Source organism: Lissotriton helveticus, chromosome 12 (genome assembly GCF_964261635.1).
Source record: "Lissotriton helveticus chromosome 12, aLisHel1.1, whole genome shotgun sequence".
In the NCBI taxonomy this organism is placed as follows: Eukaryota; Metazoa; Chordata; class Amphibia; order Caudata; family Salamandridae; genus Lissotriton; species Lissotriton helveticus.
The window spans coordinates 133,520,623-133,542,058 of record NC_136073.1 but is presented as its reverse complement, the minus strand read 5'-3'; the positions used below and the strand labels follow the sequence as shown (position 1 = coordinate 133,542,058).

The 21,436-nt window shown below is 47.7% G+C and overlaps 2 non-coding genes across 2 annotated transcripts; both read right to left on the bottom strand.

Annotated features, from left to right (window-relative positions):
* Positions 1–227: 227 nt before the first annotated feature.
* On the bottom strand, positions 228–309 carry TRNAS-AGA (transfer RNA serine (anticodon AGA)). Its single transcript has one exon. It is a non-coding gene; the product is annotated as a tRNA-Ser (tRNA).
* A 2,846-nt stretch (positions 310–3,155) lies between these two features.
* Positions 3,156–3,237, bottom strand: TRNAS-AGA (transfer RNA serine (anticodon AGA)). Its single transcript has one exon. It is a non-coding gene; the product is annotated as a tRNA-Ser (tRNA).
* Positions 3,238–21,436: the final 18,199 nt, after the last annotated feature.

The following is a 21,436-nucleotide window of genomic DNA, read 5'->3' as shown; positions in this document are numbered from 1 at the left end:
AAGTGCATGAATGGTATGACTGAGAGAGCCAGGGTATAATAATTTGAAGTGTTTGCACCAGCGCTAATGTAGGACGAGAGTTATAGCAAAGATATGAAAGGGGTAGCGATAATAAATATGTGAAAGGGCAATAGTGACACCAAAATAAGCCACCTATTTATAAAACTGACATGGAAGAAATTCTAAAGGTTAACTTCTGAAATTGTAGCCGATGTTAAAAATGTTCTTGTTGTTGGCAGGCTTCGAACCTGCACGGGGAGACCCCAATGGATTTCTAGTCCATCGCCTTAACCACTCGGCCACAACAACTGACTGTAAGTTTTGTGCAAATAATCTGTATGAAAGTTTTCAAGGTGTCCCACAGCAAATTCCTTGCATTCTGCAATGCACTTTTTAAAAATAATGTTTTTTCAGCAGGCACATTCTCTCCTAAAAACAAAAATTGCATGAGTATATCTCTAGTTTGGAAAAGGATAGGCTTTCATGCATACTCTCATGTGGCACTCAGGTTTTTGGGACCCTATTGCACTCTGTTTTCGTGCTGCTTTTAGTCTATGGCCCATATTACAGAAGTCTACCATCTTTGAGTATTTGAGGCTCCTTTGTAAGTGCTTTATCTTTTTTACTTGAAGAGCTATATAATAAAGGGGTCAGGGAAAGATTGCATTTATGGAACATAAAAGAAGGCACACTTGTCTCACCAAATGCCGTAGAGAAACCTGATGTTTTACTCATGTTATCCTTAGTTTGTTTTTGTTAGACCTTGCATTCTTAAGGTGGCCTCAACCCTACCTTATTGCTTTTCACCTACTCATTTTGCTGTATCTTTTTGTTGGCCTTAGGACTCTGATCACTTCATCGCTACTAATCAGTGCTGAAGTGCACGTGCTTCTTCCCTAATCATGTGTGTAATTGGAGTATACCTGACTGACAGATTTAATTGACTTGAAAGCCCCTTGTAAAGTGGTATACCATATACCCAGGGACTGATTGTGCCGCCCAAAGAAGTAGCATTTCAAACCTGTCTCAAGCCTGCTACTGCAGTGCCTGTGCTGCAGTGTACTGCCACTTCGACTTGCCATTTAAAACTACTTGCCAAGCCTTAAACTCCAATTTTATTACATATAATTAACCCCTAAGGTAGGCCCTAGGTAGTCCTAGGGGCATCATGCTATGTAAGTAAAAGGTAAGACATGTACTGTGGTAGTTTGCATGTCCTGGTAGTACCAAACAGTCTATTACATTTTTCACTACAGTGAGGTCTACCCCTCTCATAGGTTAGCATTGGGTATTCCCTTATACTTTTTGGGGGGTAATTCCATATCAGAGAGGAGACGCTTTATTTATTTATTGATAAATCCTATTTACTGGTGAGGTTGGATTTAACTTTACTATTTTATAAATGCCATTTTTAGAGAGTGAGCATTTCTCTGCACTTACTGCTCTATTTGCCTGAAACCCTGTCTCCAATTGACGTCTGGATTGGGCTGCGAGACAGCTACATTTGTGCATTCCCTCTAGACAGCCACAACACAGGTCACTCAACTGCAACTGCATTCTGAATGGCATTGGGGAGAGCTCCATTCCCCCCACCGCAAATAGGTTCAAGAACGATAATTTATGTCAGTAGGTACAATATAGCTACATCTTATAATCATGTGTGTTTAAATAATTTGTCGTTAGATCGTTTAAATATTTTAAAGGATCTGTTTTTAATAGACATTTTACAAAAACAACTGGTACATTTGGTAATTCTATAAAAGAAAAACCCAACTGCCGTGACATTGCCAACCACAATGCCGTTACTCGGATTCGAGCCGAGGTTGCTGCGGCCACAACGCAGAGTACTAACCACTATACGATCACAGCAAGCTACTTGGGCTCAATAACATACAGTGACATGGAGAATTTATAATTCGGAACACTCAGGGAACTCCTGTGATAGGCTGAATGTGTTCATTGCTTCCTCATTCCTTATACAAAGGCTTTGTCTCCTCAGTGGTTGATAGGCTGAAACCGTTTCCTGGCCGCCTGCTTGTGAACTGCCAGGAGTCAAAGATCACACATACATTTGTGGGCCTGTGATGGGACACCAATGCAGAGAAACACACCTGGCGCAGATCTTCTATTCTGTCTAGTAGACCTGCATCTCCCCTGTACCTCCTCAAGCCATCTGTATGTGAAGCAAGAAAGAGTTAAGGAGCGGTCCATCTACACTTTTATAGGGAGGATGCTGCCGTGAGCTCCTCCCAGCTAATCACACAAACAGCAGTAAAGCAAGATAACTACACAGTTAGGGGGGACTGCATGGTTAGGTTTTTGAGGAATTATTGAAACTGACCTCAGTGACTCATGATCAGAGCTGTGGCTAATGACTGCGTGCCTAATTATGATGAAGCAAGCACCATGGCTCGTAGGGGCCCCACAACACGCTTTTCTTAGGTCATTGAATTAAAGTATAAACCTCTGCCATGTATGAGTGGTAAAGGCTTGTTAATTTGGTTGCTTTTCCAATTCACGTCTGACAACAAGATGAAGGAACATTGGGGCATCAGAAGCTTTGGAAAGTAGCCACCAACCTCAGAGAAAAAGAGAAAGAGGGAAAAGGCAGTATGAGGTGTGGAGAAAACAGCAGCAGGTTCAAGGAGCTCAAATGAGATTAATGGCGCCTAAATAGAGCACGTAAAGGAACAGTTACAAATCTAAGAAAAGGGAAAGAAAGACTAGGAAAAAAACACGGAAAGAGCCTGTAGATAAAATTCTCTTCCTGGGACAGCAGGCTAAGAGAAATTACACAGGGAGCAGTTAAGCTTGTAACACGGGGAGAATAGAAAAGAAAATGCAGTTTTATGAAGTGTGTTTGCCTAATCCAGCGAGCACTTTTGTTTTATTTTTCTATTTGCTTCTTTTACTGGTAAAGTAAGTTTCAAGTGCATGAATGGTATGACTGAGAGAGCCAGGGTATAATAATTTGAAGTGTTTGCACCAGCGCTAATGTAGGATGAGAGTTATAGCAAAGATATGAAAGGGGTAGCGATAATAAATATGTGAAAGGGCAATAGTGACACCAAAATAAGCCACCTATTTATAAAACTGACATGGAAGAAATTCTAAAGGTTAACTTCTGAAATTGTAGCCAATGTTAAAAAGTTTCTCGTTGTTGGCAGGATTCGAACCTGCGCGGGGGGACCCCAATGGATTTCTAGTCCATCTCCTTAACCACTCGGACACAACAACTGACTGTAAGTTTTGTGCAAATAATCTGTATGAAAGTTTTCAAGGTGTCCCACAGCAAATTCCTAATATTCTGCAATGCACTTTTTAAAAATAATGTTTTTTTCAGCAGGCACGTTCTCTCCTAAAAACAAAAATAAGGCTACATCTTATAATCATGTGTGTTTAAATAATTTGTCGTTAGATCGTTTAAATATTTTAAAGGATCTGTTTTTAATAGACATTTTACAAAAACAACTGGTACATTTGGTAATTCTGTAAAAGAAAAACCCAACTGCCGTGACATTGCCAACCAAAACGCCGTTGTGATGTATTCCTATAGGTTCTGTATCGATCCCCCTATTCCTGACCCTATTCTGGTTAACAAGTTAACTAGCAGCCATCCCATGAGGCAGAAAACCCCCATGATGCAGGAACCGTTATCTGATTAAGCCACACTACGGCACAGGAACGTGTTATCTGATTAGGTCATAACGCTTGCCATCTAATTAGACAAGCGATATTCCTCCAGCCCCTGATAAGGCATACGGAGTTCTCAAAACAAATCAAACCTATGACAGACCTGGGAAAAACCCTGCGGCCATTGTTTTGATTTCACCGAGAACTTCAGCAAAAGAATGTGCTAACGACCAGGTCGTATGACATCCTTATTGACGTATCTATGTCCATCCTTACGTCAATCTCGGCACCTTAAAGGTATAAATATTACCGATATTGCGCTATGCAAACACACGCGGTGGTGACGAGATCGGAGCAGCCAGACTTGCCGAAGCCCAGAGCAGAGCAGACCCCGCTGGCGCAGCCCCGCCTTCCTGACGCGCTGAGAACGAGAAGCTGCCTTTTCTCCTGCCGAGAAATCCAGCTCCGGCGCTTCCGGGTAGCCCTCGCAGGCAGCCTGGAATATCGAGACCAGAGACGAGAGATACCATCCCTCATTCATCCTAGATTCCAGGTACAGAACTGAATAACCCCTTGCAGAGAATTCTTTAGTCAGTCACTTGGCAAAACAAACTTAACTTAAACTGTAACTTTCTATCCCCGCCCACGTATTAGGCTTAGGTCAGGTACACGGGGTAGGCGTAGTTAGAAACACCAGTTGAGTACGATTAGTCAAATGTATACGTGTATGTATTCATTTTATTAATTTTAAACCTTCATATGGCTTAGAAACCATATCAATGTTTTTACAGTATTATTTTATACTTCTGCTTTTAATGTATGCACTTTACTTAACCATAAGTATTGCAATAATATCGATCCATTTCTCTTGTATGAGAGAAGAGACTGATCAATAAATAACATCTTTTATTGAACACGCCCGTCTCTTCCTTTTCTCTACAATCTGGTGAGACTAAGAATGCACGTACTGACTGAGTAAAATAAGTCGTCTTTTGTTTTCACACGACTCTAGAGATACACTCTTGATTAGGGGAGAGCAAAGTTGTCATGTTCTATGGTTGTCAGAAACTAAATCCCTTCTTGTCTATCCAGGGAGGTTCAACTCCTCCTTGCCTATTCGAGAAAATTTCTAGTGAACTCTGAGCTAGCTGGCAAACCCCAAACTTTAGGTCTAATAACGACAGTAGTAGACCTAGTTAACGTCTGGTCTAGGCCTATACTACTGAAGGTATTATTCCAATGCGCAGAGCCTATTGGGATAATAGGAACTACACTACATGGCGCCCAACGTGTTTGGAAGGGTGATAAAACTAACGTAAGACATTTAGAGTAACTCAGTCGTGCTTTTTCACTCAGACCCCTTTTTTCCCATAATACTCCAAAGACGTCTGGAGTGGGTGAAAGGTAATATCCGCCAAACCTCGCAGGAGGAAACTCCTATGTATGGTACTTGGTTTAGTCAACATTGAAGGATACACTGTTCCAAAATATTGTGCATCTAATCTTTGTTTCCATAAGAAACCTGATCTGCAAACAAAAGTAATAACCTTCCTGTCGGTAAAATGGTAGACAGTGATGAAGAAAGAGAGACAGCTAGATTAGCAGCTGAAATAGTAGCAGCTGATAATACTATGCAAGAAACAGACCCGGATATAATACTCATCCCGGTCATCAAAAGGAGATCTATAACCTTAAAACTTATAGAAAATGGACTGACACCTAGAGGTGGCACAGTCATATTCGTAATTGAGGCAAACGAATATCGGCAGACAGAGGTATACTATTCATGGATACATTTTCCAGCAGCAAATGCTGTAACAAAGTACTTCCACTATTACAAAACAGAGGAACCTCCTAATGAGTACACTCCTTTCGAGGAGGTGGAAGTACCACTTAAATTTCAAGAGCACCTGCTCTTATTTAATGGTGCCCTAAAACATAATAATCACATCACCAGGCTCGGTCCCTTAGGTAGACCAGGAGCAACGTGGCCGGTCCTAGCCGGATACACACCACATCCAGACATCGAAAGAATGCCTGCACCAGAGCTTTTAACACAGCTAAAACAATTAATAAAAGTACATAGACAATTAGTCCAATATGTGATGCGGACTTCAACAATTCAACCAGCAATTAAAATTCCACAGCTGGCCCCTCACCAGGGGAACACAAATAAAATTACACCACAGAACATACAATCCTGCCTAGGTAAAGTACCAGCTAAACGGGAACAAATACCATTCTGGTTAGCACAAAAAATCACCCAAATAGAGGCGGTGTTTCCAGACACCACCCCGTTAGAAAAACACAGGATTCTGACTATCTGTCTTCCAATGGGAATCGCACCACACGTGGAGGACTGTGACACTTGGGGTACAGTCTTTGCTTCCATCTACACAAAAACGCACGGTGTTCCATCCATTTCGGTAATACCAGATGTGCTAAAACAAATTCAAGACGAATACGGTCCAGAACCCGCTTTAACTCTTGGTATGAAATTACTAAAAGACTTCAAGCAGGTCTTGGCTATATTATTAGCCAACATAAAGGGAGAAGCAGCAAACGTGGCGATCCGCCAGAGGTTAAAGGAGACAGATATAGCAGACCAACCAGCTGAAATTGCCAGAATTATAGAAAAATCCTATGAGGAACTAGGTAGAGATAGTTTAGGTGGAATACCAGTAAAACCACAACTGATTGAAAGTCCTGAAAAAATATTTTTTTATAATAATTCAACATCACAAAAAAAGAGCTGGGATGGAAACAAACAATCCAATCCTAAAGAAAAGAAATTCCAGTCCAGAGGAAGGTCTCCTAGGCGGAGAGAAAAATCTCCGAACCAAAGACACAGGTCACCCCAAAGTGACCCCTCTGGGAAAAGATATAACCTTAGAAATAGGGATAATATAAAGAAGCCTGATAGATATCAAGACATTGATACACGTCCCTCTCAATCTTTTCAGACTTCCTCGCGGAAATCGGAAAGAAGAGGACGATCAGAACAAAGAGAAGAGCACGCCAAGTCCAAAGACAAGGAACCTGCTCATCTAAAAAAGAAATTACAATTTCCAAAAAAGAAGGTAGCCAGTATTAAAGTAGTTAACAATGCCGAGAATACTGAGGACACAACTGAAAAACTGAGAATGGGCTCAGACAATGCTAGACAGCGCAGCAGAAGTGAGCATAGCTCGCAAAGTCCTTATGAATCATCTGGAGACAGTGGACACAAATGAATATCTTCAAGTGGAAACTGCAGACACCAGAGTTAGCAAACCTCACAAAATATATGAAATAACATTACGTATAGAAGGGGATAAGACTAGAAAAATAAGGGGACTATTTTGGGATAATCTCTCCAAGGGCTATGACATCCTTCTAGCTGAAAAAGACTGGCCACCAGAGTTTGTCAGGGAGTGCCCTCATGGCGAAGAAATAATTATGCCTGCCTTCTCAAATCATATCCCAATTCATAAAAAATATACACTTGCCAGAAAGTGGGCAGTAGCTCTAGCTCCTGCTTTATATAAAAATCATGTAGGATGGGATGAGGACTCTCCTCCTCACAAAATCCAGTTAAAATCACAACCTACTGCACAAAGACAGTACCCAATTAAGCAAGAAGCTAAAAAACAGGTAAAAGAAATTCTAGATCAATTAAAATACCAGGGGGTGATTGAAACTTGCACCTCACAAATGAACAACCCTTTGTTTCCGGTCTCCAAACCAGACAATTCATATCGTCTAGTTTTGGATTACCGACACCTTAACTCATGTTGCAAAACTTTTGCAGTGCAAAACTCGCATAGTGCTGCACTAATGAATAACATAGTGCGCAAAAAATACAAAACAACATTAGACATCTCTAATGGATTCTTTTGTCAAAACATAGCACCAGAGAGCAGATATTTGTCTGCGTTCTCAATAAATGGCACTCAAAAACAATTCTGACGGTTAGCCCAGGGGTACAAGAATAGCCCAGGGGTATTCTCAGCAAGAGTAACAGAATTACTACAAACATATGATGACGAAGCATTATCGTATGTCGACGACATATACTTAACAGATGATGACTTGGATACTCACTTGAAGATAGTGAACACCATAATACTTGGGTTCGCAGCAGAGGGTTACAAATTCAACTTTAAAAAATCCAGAATTGCCCATCTAACAGTCCTGTTCTTAGGATATGAATTATCAAGTGAAGGCAAAAGCCTGGCTGACAATTTCCTAGAGAAATGTGCCGTACTCCAAGCACCTAGAACACTAAAAAACCTACAGTCAATTCTAGGCTTCCTAAATTTCGGAAGAACATACATTGCAAATTACGCAGAAAGGGTCAAACCCCTTTATGATCTAATAAAACCAGATTTTAAAAGAACCAATTGGACTCAAATACACACAGAAATTTTGAGATCCTTACAAACAACATGTTAATTAAAACAAAATTAGATACACGTGATAACACACGCAATCTTGTGATTCGAGTCATCCAGGAAGATGCGGATTCACATACCTGACCTCTAATGAGGGAGAAAAGGTACCGATTGCATTCAAATCACACTTGTACACAGAAGCTGAAAAGAAGTTCAGCATTAAAGAAAAAATTGTTCATGCAGTTCAAACCGCAATAGCTAGAGAAAAAGATCGAGCTGACGGTAGACGTATCACAGTCAGAACAGCAGAATCAGCCTTTGAGGCATTAACAACACCGTGTAATTTACCAACAACAACATTGAATCCGGAATGGATACAATGGGTGACTTCAATTACAACGGACAAAGTATACTACTACTTTGATCCAGAACTAGAGGAACTAAAAAATCTAGAATATGAAAGAACATTCCCTCTGCCAATCGACATTCTGCCCTTACGACAATACGCTTGTGTAATCTATACAGACGGACATGCTCAACCCTCCGTTTGGGGAGAACAAGCATACAACCCCACATGTGAGATTACAAAAGAAGTGTGGCGCGGAGGTAAACTAAGACCTCTATTAACAAAAACACACTCAGTAGAAACTAATTCAGAACAACAGACTGAAATAATAGCATTGAAAATGGCGCTAGATAATGCGGATCGCGAATTCCCGACACTTATAGTGTCCGATTCATATTACTGCGTCAAATCATATAACAACGATTTGCAGACATGGATTCAAAACGGTTACAAAGATGACACAGGTGCAACAATAAAGCAAAAACTGCTTTGGGAACAAATAGCTCTTTTACAAAAAGAACTACCAAAGACTCACGTGACACACTCACTGAGTCATCAGCGTGATGGCGTTCACGTTGCAGGGAATTCATTGGCTGAGACAGCCACAGCGGTAGCAACTAAATCGGCTTCCGTAGCTAGAAAAAAGCGTACAGTGAAGTATATTGACGGTGAAACAGTGCTGGCGGTGAAAACGTCATCAAAAGGCGACTGCTCAGCGCTACCGATCAACTATCCACTCAATTATACATACATAATCGATGCAAACTCCGTCCCTTTTGCTCGAATCCCTGGAGTGGGGGATAGAGTGATTCCAAACATGGACAGGAGAAACTTGTTAATAGCAGACGCGCATATGGGCGAGGGTCTAAGACACCTCAAACTAAAAGATTCTCTGGAAGAATTACAATCAAGGTACTGGTGGCCAGGCACGAGCCTGCATCATACCATTTTTGTAAAGAACTGCCCAAACTGTAACAGAAATCGCAGTGGTGAGAGAAACGGTGTAATACCGTGTCGTTTCACTCCAGAAAAGATCAACAGTAAAAAGCAAAGCGTCCGATTAACATATACAGGCTAGTTTCCACTTATAATGTAGATCACCAGCACTCGGCTGACGTCTGGACTGTTATACAAAGATTTGCGAGTCTAAATGGCATATACGCTAAGAGCATGCTACGTTTGACCATTGTTTTCACTCTAGCCCTCCAGCGTGAGGGGAAACATGGCCAAATGAGCATAGCACAGCGGGACTCTTCTCACTTCCTTCCTGAGGGATACGGGATGGTGTAAAGAAAAAACCAAGGCATAAAGCTATCTATAACAGAAAGGATATTAGGTTCGGGAGCTGGGTGGGTCAAAGATCTAATAAGTGTCCAACGTAGTCTAAATAACCTGCCAAGAAATTCTCTGAAGGGATTCAGTCCGTACGAATTATTATTTGGAACTAGGATGTTAGTCTTAGACCTCGACAGTCAGACTTCAGTGGTGAAGGAAAAAAGCTTTGATATCAAAGATCGTTTGGCTATTTTGCAGGACTTAAATGAAACAAGAAAAGACCTGAGCAACATAAAGTTGAAACAGCAGCCAACAACCACTGAAGAACCACCACCTGTCCCAGCAAGACCTGTCTGGATTCCAAAAGTCGGGGATCTAGTCAGAGAAAAGATCGCGGTAAAGAAGGAATTTGGGCCTTCTTACAGAAAAGCAGTTCCTGTCTTGTCTGTCAACGGGACAAGATCAGTTGTACTACCGCCGCTTGCTGGTAAAAAGGAGAACCGAGTTGTATCCATCGACCTGGTAAAACCACAATCATGTGGCCGATAACAAATAGTAGGCCAAGTGGACTCCCGATAAGTAGTAGAACACCAAGATTTGCTACAAACACAGAGGTTCAATCTAAGAGGCTAATCACATTCGAAACGCCTACAGTACTACAACAAGGACTATGCAACAATGCAATGGAACTTAGACCTCTGAAAACCCAAATAAAAACATTTAGCAGAGACACACCAATCTATAATGAAGTAACAAACGACTATGCAAGAAACAGCAATCCTGAAGCAATTGGAACTATTGACAGAACTGCATCCGGCTACTTCATAAACTTCGATGATTCCTCTGAAGGCTTCACTGAATCAAAATCACAGCCATCAACAAAAACCTTTAAAGATAAAGTTAAAGTACTTTTGAAACAACTGAAAGAAACATATCTGATTTCTCCATGGATTGAATTTTGGGTGGGTTTTGGTGCATTTATCCTCATACTTTGGCTCATCATGGTACTAACTTTGGGACGCTTCATTGAGGGAAAATATGCTAAAATGGACACAGCAAGTCAGAAAATCAACTTGATCCTCAAACCACACACATCTTCACACGTCAAGAAAAGAGAACTTTCTTCAGTCAACTTCACAGCCAATCCTATACCGGGTGGGGTAGCATGGGACAACACTGACTACGAAATTTATGGTCCGGTTGAAATCCTGAAATATCCACACCAAATTAAGATCTCGTTGAGTGACTTTGCAAAACCAAGCTCATTTGCTGATGATTGGGACTTTGAAAGTATAAATAATATGATGTCTGACTTAGTGATGTCTGCTAAATTCACCAAACATGATTATTTGCAGGGTTCGACAAATTATGATAGTATGTACTGTTATAACCACTTTGGTAACCATTTTCTACATAGATCTGCACAACCTAGAAATGTTTTAAATTATAATCAATGGGAACATTGTGCAACCCCTCCAAAAGGAAGCTCAAGAACCTTTTATGACAAATATTCATACTTTTCAGGTTTTAACACAAGTAATGCTGAAACATTTTATTTCAAATTGTCAAATAAGACAGGGACAAAGACCATGATAACAAACACGAAATTGATATATTCAGACTCATTCTTTGAACAAATGAATACTTTTGGTTTTGATTATTGGGACAAAATGTTGAAGTAAAAAGTGTTTGGGGTACAAAAGAATGGCAAGTACAGGGTATAGAATCTTTGTTTAGAGCCTGCATGATCCCAGAACAAATTATATTTTTAAATGACACTGTTCAACAAACTACCTGTCTTGGCTTAGCCAAAATCAAAGACTTAAATAAACCGTCTATTCCAAAACCAACAATGAACTGCAATAGCTCTACAGATGAAGAGATAGACGTAAATTATATATTAAACCAAAACAGAACACATCCTGATTGGAAAAAGTGGTTGATCTGGCCCACAGATACTAATAACTGTCAAGATAGATTCCTGAACAAAACACAGGGGTTCAAAATGACCAGGCCAGACCCTAGATATTCCCAAAGACAACACCCAGGGATAATAACCACCTACAGTGTGGGCAAATTATGCCTTCAGTGGCTACAAACTTCCGCACTGGCAGAAATTAAGCAACACCTAACTTTACTTACTGATGGTGCTGACTTGCGTGATTTCATTATGGGACCGCGCAAACAGCGTCAAAAACGTTTCATAGCAGCCTCTGTATATGCAGCATACAACGAGGCCTGGAAGGTTACTCAAATTGAGACAGCAGAAAGTATACGGGAAATTGACCGTATTAATTTGGAAAAATCACTTTCTGTAGTGGACAATGGGTTAATGACTCTGTCCTCCAGAATTTTTTCTCTGGACAGCATTGTGTCTTCAGCAATCGACATAATATCGCAAGACTTACTGTTGTTACAACACGGTCAGTCCCAATTGCGTTCTATTGTACAGCTTGGCTGGACGTTACAAAATCTGCGTTCAGGCTATGTGCCTTGGCGTTTAATCAACACGTCACTTTTCAATATCTTTAACCTTACTGATAAACAAATCAGTATGGCACAAAAGGGTGCTGATTATACAATCCTGAGCATTGAGAAACTCGAGAGATTACCAGTGACAATGTCAGAACGACCTGTCAGTGAATGGATAATACATGGGATAATTAATATTCCAATATCAACCTTCAGGTTTCAATACTGCCAAAAATATATACAGGCTGGCATGTACGAAAAATTGGGAAAAGGGTACATTAAAACAACATGGAACTTGCCCTATTCACATGCATGTGTCAGTAATAAAGGACAGAAAGTGTTTCTTAGTGGCAATAATTGTGCGATGTCACTAAGCGGTACACTTCTGTGTAATGGAATTAGTTTGCATGGAGCCTGTGAAGGGAACTCAAATAACCTTTCATGTCACCAGCTAGGCACACCTGCTACAGAGATAGAACCATTCTTTCAAAGACTCTATAATGGGAGTTACATTCTAATTGTGGACCGCAGATGCTGTAGTCTTATGCCCGGGACTCCTTATCTCGTAACTACGACTGCGAAGGTCAAGTGCTGTGGACGCTTATTGTTCCCCAGCTCCCTTCCAGACAGGGAGGCAAGGGCATGGCCCAACTTGAAAATTACTTCTATTCGAATAGATACTTTAAGCAGAATGAAAACAGTGCTTCTCCAGACGCCGACAAGGCTCACATCATAACAAGAAACGTATGATCTCCTAGTCGCAAGGACGACTGCAGAGATTCACTCCTTATTATCAACTAATTCCCCCATACATTTCGCAGAAATCCTGAATGAAATCTTAAATATTTCTGATACCAGTGGAGTCTCAAAAGTATTTAAGACAGTATTTTCGATGGCATTAACACCATTCAAAGCCATACTGGGTATTTTTCCAGATTTCGTCCATTCGATTTTTGGCGGACTTCCCCTCATTTTAGGACTAATTGCAGGAATCCTATTCTTAGTCCTTATATTTCGTTATGGCAAACCATGTCACAGACAAAACACCTGCGACAAGGGAAGAAACAATCCTAGCCATTGGATACCGGGACCGGATATCAAAAATCCTGGGACTATCCCGGCTTAGAGACCTGAACATGACTTGGTTTCTTTCATTTCGACCAATGTGGCATCGATGTGTTTTACCTGTATTAAGGTGCTTGCTATGCGGAGAAGAATGCGCGTTAGACACCTGTCTGACGCTACAATCAGATGCGCCAATGGATGCAGAAACATTGTTGAGTCCAATAAAGGCTCATGCTTTGTGCTGCCCTCAACGGCTACCAATCCTGATGACGGCATTCGTGGAAGCTTCACCACTACGATTAAGGGGTAGTGAAGTTCAAGATGAAAGCAGCATTGATCAGGTACGACCTTCTGTCAGCAATACTAATCAAAATGTCAATGGAGACAATCATGCGCACGAATGCATGGTTACACCTTTTTCCGAGTTAGTGGAACTCTCCCAGGAAGCTGTTGACAACTTTTTCGAGAGTCTAAATGATATGATGTTCTCACCAGAGCAGAAATAGAGACTTTTGAGCAAGCTCGTACACGGCGTTCCCTGAATTTGGCCTTCAACTTGAAAAGCAAAATACCATGAACAATTTTCCCTCCAGTTCACGGACAGCAATTTTTTCAAGCAGCCCCAAAATATTTTTCGAATTTTTCGGGACACTTATCTTCTGCTTAAAGTAAGAACTATTCTTAGAGAACTAAAATTTCTAATTTTAGATAGTTTATAGACATTAGCTGCCCGCTGGTATGTTCATAATTATTTTATTCTGTGATGGAATGGTCTCGAACCTTTTTTCTGTATTAAGAGCCATTTCATGTGTAAATTCTCATATACAATTTAGTGATAATGTATAGATATGCGTGATTACTTTAGCATTATTCTGCAGCTTGAGTGCACATATTACATATGACTGTTTTTTCCGTATATTTGATAATTTCAAAATGCATTTATGTATTTTGGGGTGGTAAGGTATACACGATACTCTACAGTATGTTTTACTATGCATAGATTCGTAAATATGTCCATAGTTAGCGTGGAGTGGGTGTGATGTATTCCTATAGGTTCTGTATCGATCCCCCTATTCCTGACCCTATTCTGGTTAACAAGTTAACTAGCAGCCATCCCATGAGGCAGAAAACCCCCATGATGCAGGAACCGTTATCTGATTAAGCCACACTATGGCACAGGAACGTGTTATCTGATTAGGTCATAACGCTTGCCATCTAATTAGACAAGCGATATTCCTCCAGCCCCTGATAAGGCATACGGAGTTCTCAAAACAAATCAAACCTATGACAGACCTGGGAAAAACCCTGCGGCCATTGTTTTGATTTCACCGAGAACTTCAGCAAAAGAATGTGCTAACGACCAGGTCGTATGACATCCTTATTGACGTATCTATGTCCATCCTTACGTCAATCTCGGCACCTTAAAGGTATAAATATTACCGATATTGCGCTATGCAAACACACGCGGTGGTGACGAGATCGGAGCAGCCAGACTTGCCGAAGCCCAGAGCAGAGCAGACCCCGCTGGCGCAGCCCCGCCTTCCTGACGCGCTGAGAACGAGAAGCTGCCTTTTCTCCTGCCGAGAAATCCAGCTCCGGCGCTTCCGGGTAGCCCTCGCAGGCAGCCTGGAATATCGAGACCAGAGACGAGAGATACCATCCCTCATTCATCCTAGATTCCAGGTACAGAACTGAATAACCCCTTGCAGAGAATTCTTTAGTCAGTCACTTGGCAAAACAAACTTAACTTAAACTGTAACTTTCTATCCCCGCCCACGTATTAGGCTTAGGTCAGGTACACGGGGTAGGCGTAGTTAGAAACACCAGTTGAGTACGATTAGTCAAATGTATACGTGTATGTATTCATTTTATTCATTTTAAACCTTCATATGGCTTAGAAACCATATCAATGTTTTTACAGTATTATTTTATACTTCTGCTTTTAATGTATGCACTTTACTTAACCATAAGTATTGCAATATTATCGATCCATTTCTCTTGTATGAGAGAAGAGACTGATCAATAAATAACATCTTTTATTGAACACGCCCGTCTCTTCCTTTTCTCTACAATCTGGTGAGACTAAGAATGCACGTACTGACTGAGTAAAATAAGTCGTCTTTTGTTTTCACACGACTCTAGAGATACACTCTTGATTAGGGGAGAGCAAAGTTGTCATGTTCTATGGTTGTCAGAAACTAAATCCCTTCTTGTCTATCCAGGGAGGTTCAACTCCTCCTTGCCTATTCGAGAAAGTTTCTATTGAACTCTGAGCTAGCTGGCAAACCCAAAACTTTAAGTCTAATATCGACAGTAGTAGACCTAGTTAACATCTGGTCTAGGCCTATACTATTGAAGGTATTATTCCAATGCGCAGAGCCTATTGGGATAATAGGAACTACACTACACCGTGACTCGGATTCGAACCGAGGTTGTTGCGGCCACAACGCAGAGTACTAACCACTATACCAGGGGTGTCCAAACCTGTCCTGGCGGGCCGTATCCATGCCAGATTTTTGGGATATCCCCATCTGGAGATCACGGTTCGATCCCCGGCACCGGCAGCAGATTAGCCCAGCACCACGTGACTCTGAGAAATAGCTGGCGCCGCGGCTAGGGCGGCTGACTCCGGAATCTGGAGATCAGGGTTCGATCCCCGGCACCGGCTGCAGATTAGCCCAGCACCATGTGACTCTGGGCAATAGCTGGCGCCGCGGCTAGGGCGGCTGACTCCGGAATCTGGGGATCACGGTTCGATCCCAGGCACCGGCGGCAGATTAGCCCAGCACCATGTGACTCTGGGCAATAGCTGGCGCCGCGGCTAGGGCGGCTGACTACGGAATCTGGGGATCACGGTTCGATCCCCGGCACCGGAGGCAGATTAGCCCAGCACCATGTGACTCTGGGCAATAGCTTGCTTAATCTTCCCGACGGCCCCTAGCGCCTAGAAACCCTTACGGGTGATTGTGCGCTTTACAAATGTGGATTATTATTATTATTATTATTTGGGCCGATTCCGATCCGGTTCGTAAAAGCACATCTGCCCGAATCTGTCGGACAACCACGTACGCCCGGGAGAGGACTGCCCGGGACCCGTGGAGCCCGTCCTGGTCACTCTGACCTGCCATCGGCCTGGAGAAGGGAGCGCCGGATGCCCGGGGGGAGGACTGCCGGGACCCGTGGAGCCCGTCCTGGGCACTCTGACCTGCCGTCGGCCCGGGGAAGGGAGTCCCGGACGCCCGGAGGAGTACTGCCCGGGACCCGTGGAACTCGTCCTGGGCACTCTGACATGCCGCTGACCCGGGGAAGGGAACCCCGGACGCCCGGGAACCGTGGAGCCCGTCCTGGGCACTCTGACAAGCCGTCGGACCGGGGAAGGGAGCCCCGGACGCCCGGGACCCGTGGAGCCTGTCCTGGGAACTCCGGCATGCCGTTGGCCCGGGGAAGGGAGTCCCAGATACCCGGGACCCGTGGAGCCCGTCATGGGCACTCTGACAAGCCGTTGTCCAGGGGAAGGGAACCCCGGACGCCCGGGACTCGTGGAGCCCGTCCTGGGCACTCTGGCATGCCGTTGGCCTGGAGATGGAAGCCCCCGATGCCTGGGGGAGGACTGCCCGAGACCCATGGAGCCCGTCCCGGGTACTTTGCCATACTGTTGGCCTCCTGGAGATGGGTGCCCCGGACGCCCGGGGGAGGACTGCCCGGGACGTATGGAGCCCGTCCCGGGCACTTTTCCATGCCGTCGGCAGGGATGGAGCCCCGGACGCCCGGGGGACGACTGCCCAAGAGCCATGGAGCCCGTCCTGGGCAATTTGACAAGCCGTTGGCCTGGAGGGAGGAAGCCCCGGGTGGCCTAGGGAGGTGGTACCCAGGCATAGCCCATCTGGTCCCCCTAGCAGAGAACCACCAGCCTTGGAGGGGTGTCCGGGCGTACCCTGTCCCTAGTAATCCGGAGGGAAATTACCCCACTTTCTTGCAATCTGTGCACACGAGGTGACAGAGGGGACCCAAGGCGCGAAAGTACCCGACCTCCTGGAGCCCTCGCTGGGATCCGGGAGGCGAATGGCACCTCATCATGACTTCCAGGGCGACCAGATGGCCGAGGCGAGAGGGGCGACCAGATGGCCGGGACCAAAATGACGCCAATCTGCCTGCCCCGGAGCTGCAGGGCTCTCGGGCTGCAGGGTTCCGGGGGCTGCAGAGCTGCAGGTCTCTGGGGCTGCAGAGCTGCAGGTCTCTGGGGCTGCAGGGCTCCGGGGTTTCAGGCCTCCCCGGGCCCTGATGGACCCTCCGTCCCGGGCGCCTCTGACCCCCGGCCGGCTTGCAGGACGGAGGGGGGATTCCCACACCACTGGGCCCTGCCGGACGGGGCTCAAGCCCCGGGCCCGGTCCCCGGCCCCAGTCCCGGCTTTCCGAACCCTAGGCCGGGCCGGGGAGAGCCTCCCCTGGGCCCCCGGTGGACCCTCCGTCCCGGGCGCCCCGGACCCCCGGCCGGATTGCTGGACGGAGGGGTACCAGCACCCTCGGGGCCTGGCCAGATGGAGTTCAAGCCCCGGGTCCGGTCCCACCTTCCGAACCCTAGCCAGGCTGGGGAGAGCCTCCCCGGGCCCCGGTGGAGCCCCGTCCCCAGCGCCCGGACCCACTGGTGGCCTGCGGGACAGGGGGCTCCAGCACCCTCGGGGCCTGGCCAGATGGAGTTCAAGCCCCGGGTCCGGTCCCACCTTCCGAACCCTAGCCAGGCTGGGGAGAGCCTCCCCGGGCCCCGGTGGAGCCCCGTCCCCAGCGCCCGGACCCACTGGTGGCCTGCGGGACAGGGGGCTCCAGCACCCTCGGGGCCTGGCCAGATGGAGTTCAAGCCCCGGGTCCGGTCCCACCTTCCGAACCCTAGCCAGGCTGGGGAGAGCCTCCCCGGGCCCCGGTGGAGCCCCGTCCCCAGCACCCGGACCCTCTGGTGGCCTGCGCGACAGGGGGCTCGCGCACCCCGTGGCTGGCCGGCCGGAGCTCAAGTCCCGGGCCCGGTCCCACCTTCCGAACCCTAGCCAGGCTGGGGAGAGCCTCCCCGGGCCCCGGTGGAGCCTTGTCCCGAGCGCCCGGACCCAAGGAGGGTTAAGCCCAGGCCACGTCCACTCCCCGACGGCCTGCCTGGGGAGCCCATTTTCCTCGACTATTAAGCCCCCACGTAGTGGGGGCTTACATAACTTTGGGGAAGAACAAAAGTTGGAGTTAGCCCGGCCGCCAGCCCACAGGGCCATCTGGTCACCCAGCCCGCAGGGCCATCTGGTCGCCCGGCCCGCAGGGCCATCTGGTCGCCCCAGCCCGTAGGGCCATCTGGTCGCCCCAGCCCGTATGGTCATCTGGTCGCGCAGCCGGGGCGACCAGATGGCCTGGGACGACCCTGCGTCCGGATAACCTCCTGCTTGAAACCCAAAAAGTCAGAAGGATCGTGAGGCCCCGCTTTCACGGTCTGTATTCATACTGAAAATCGAGATCAAGCGAGCTTTTGCCCTTCTGCTCCGCGGGAGGTTTCTGTCCTCCCTGAAATCGCCTTAGGACACCTGCGTTATCGTTTGTTAGGTGTACCGCCCCAGTCAAACTCCCCACCTGCCACTGTCCCCGGAGCGGGGAGCCCGTCCTGGGCACTTTTCCATGCCTTCGGCCTGGAGCCCCCAGACACCCAGGGGAGGACCACCGTGAAAACCATGGAGCCCGACCCAGGCACTATGCCATACCGTCAGCCTAGATGGAGCCCCGGACGCCCAGCGGACGAATGCCCGGGACGCATGGAGCCCGTCCTGGGCACTTTTCCATGCCTTCGGCCTGGAGCCCCCAGACACCCAGGGGAGGACCACCATGAAAACCATGGAGCCCGACTGGGCACTCTGCCATACCGTCAGCCTAGATGGAGCCCCGGACGCCCGGGGGATGAATGCCCGGGACGCATGGAGCCTGTCCTGGGCACTTTTCCTTGCCGTCAGCCTGGATGGAGCCCTGGACACCCGGGGGACGACTGCCCAGGAGCCATGGAGCCCGTCCTGGGCGATTTGACATGCAGTTGGCCTGGAGGAAGGAAGCCCCGGATGGCCTAGGGAGGTGTTGCCCAGGCATAGCCCATCTGGTCCCAATGGCAGAGAACCACCACCCTCGGAGGGGTGTCCGGGCGTACCCTTCTCCCTAGTAATCCGGAGCAAAATTACCCCCTTTTCTTGTAATCTGTGCACGCGAGGTGACAGAGGGGACCCAAGGCGTGAAAGAACCCGACCTCATGGAGCCCTAGCTGGGATCCGGGAGGCGAATGGCACCTCATCGGGACTTCCAGGGAAGTTCGGCCATCTGGTCGCCCCATAGGAAAGCGTTGCGGGCGACCAGATGGCCGAGGGGATCTGGGCTACCAGATGGCCGGGCACGAAAGTGAAGCCGCCTGGACTCTCCCCACCCCGTCCCCGTCCCGGGACGAATGCCCGGGACGCATGGAGCCCGTCCTGGGCACTTTTCCATGCCGTCGGCCTGGAGCGCCCCGACACCCAGGGAAGGACCACACTGGAAACCATGGAGCCCGACCCGGGCACTCTGCCATGCTGTCAGCCTGGATGGAGCCCTGGACGCCCGGGGGACGAAGGCCCGGGACGCATGGAGCCCGTCCCGGGCACTCTGCCATGCCGCCGGCCTGATGGAGCCCCGGACGCCCGGGGGACGAATGCCCGGGACGCATGGAGCCCGTCCCGGGCACTCTGCCATGCCGTCGGCCTGGATGGAGCCCCGGACGCCCGGGGGACGCCTGCCCAAGAGCCATGGAGCCCATCCCGGGCACTCTGCCATGCCGTCCCGACAAATTCGTACGGACTCCTAACCTTCCGACACGGATCGGAATCGAGCCCTTTCTGACCCAGCAGATTTCAGGTTGACTTGCTATATACTTTACGTACGATTTTATGGGGGCCGATTCCGATCCGGTACGTAAAAGCACATCCGACCGACATGTCGGACAACCACGTACACCCAGGGGATAGGACTGCCCGGGTCACATGGACCCCGTCCTGGGCACTCTGATCTGCCGCCGGCGCCGGGGATCGAACCGTGATCACCAGATGGGGATATCCCAAAAATCTGGCATGGATACGGCCCGCCAGGACAGGTTTGGACACCCCTGTTGTATGGACTCCCAAGCCCGACAGATTCCTACGGACCTTCTGACACGGATCGGAATCGAACCCAGCAGATTTCGCGTTGACTGCCTCTATATCAGGGGTGTCCAAACCTGTCCTGGCGGGCCGTATCCATGCCAGATTTTTGGGATATCCCCATCTGGGGATCACGGTTCGATCCCCGGCACCGGCGGCAGATTAGCCCAGCACCACGTGACTCTGGGAAATAGCTGGCGCCGCGGCTAGGGAGGCTGACTCCGGATTCTGGAGATCACGGTTCGATCCCCGGCACCGGCGGCAGATTAGCCCAGCACCACGTGACTCTGGGAAATAGCTGGCGCCGCGGCTAGGGCGGCTGACTCCGGAATCTGGAGATCAGGGTTCGATCCCCGGCACCGGCCGCAGATTAGCCCAGCACCATGTGACTCTGGGCAATAGCTGGCGCCGCGGCTAGGGTGGCTGACTCCGGAATCTGGGGATCACGGTTCGATCCCAGGCACCGGTGGCAGATTAGCCCAGCACCATGTGACTCTGGGCAATAGCTGGCGCCGCGGCTAGGGCGGCTGACTACGGAATCTGGGGATCACGGTTCGATCCCCGGCACCGGCGGCAGATTAGCCCAGCACCATGTGACTCTGGGCAATAGCTTGCTTAATCTTCCCGTCGGCCCCTAGCGCCTAGAGACCCTTACGGGTGATTGTGCGCTTTACAAATGTGGATTATTATTATTATTATTATTTGGGCCGATTCCGATCCGGTTCGTAAAAGCACATCTGCCCGAATGTGTCGGACAACCACGTACGCCCGGGAGAGGACTGCCCGGGACCCATGGAGCCCGTCCTGGGCACTCTGACCTGCCGTCGGCCCGGGGAAGGGAGCCCCGGACGCCCGGGGGAGGACTGCCCGGGACACGTGGAGCCCGTCCTGGGCACTCTGACCTGCCGTCGGCCCGGGGAAGGGAGCCCCGGACGCCCGCGGGAGTACTGCCCGGGACCCGTGGAACTCGTCCTGGGCACTCTGACATGCCGCTGACCCGGGGAAGGGAACCCCGGACGCCCGGGAATCGTGGAGCCCGTCCTGGGCACTCTGACAAGCCGTCGGACCGGGGAAGGGAGCCCCGGACGCCCGGG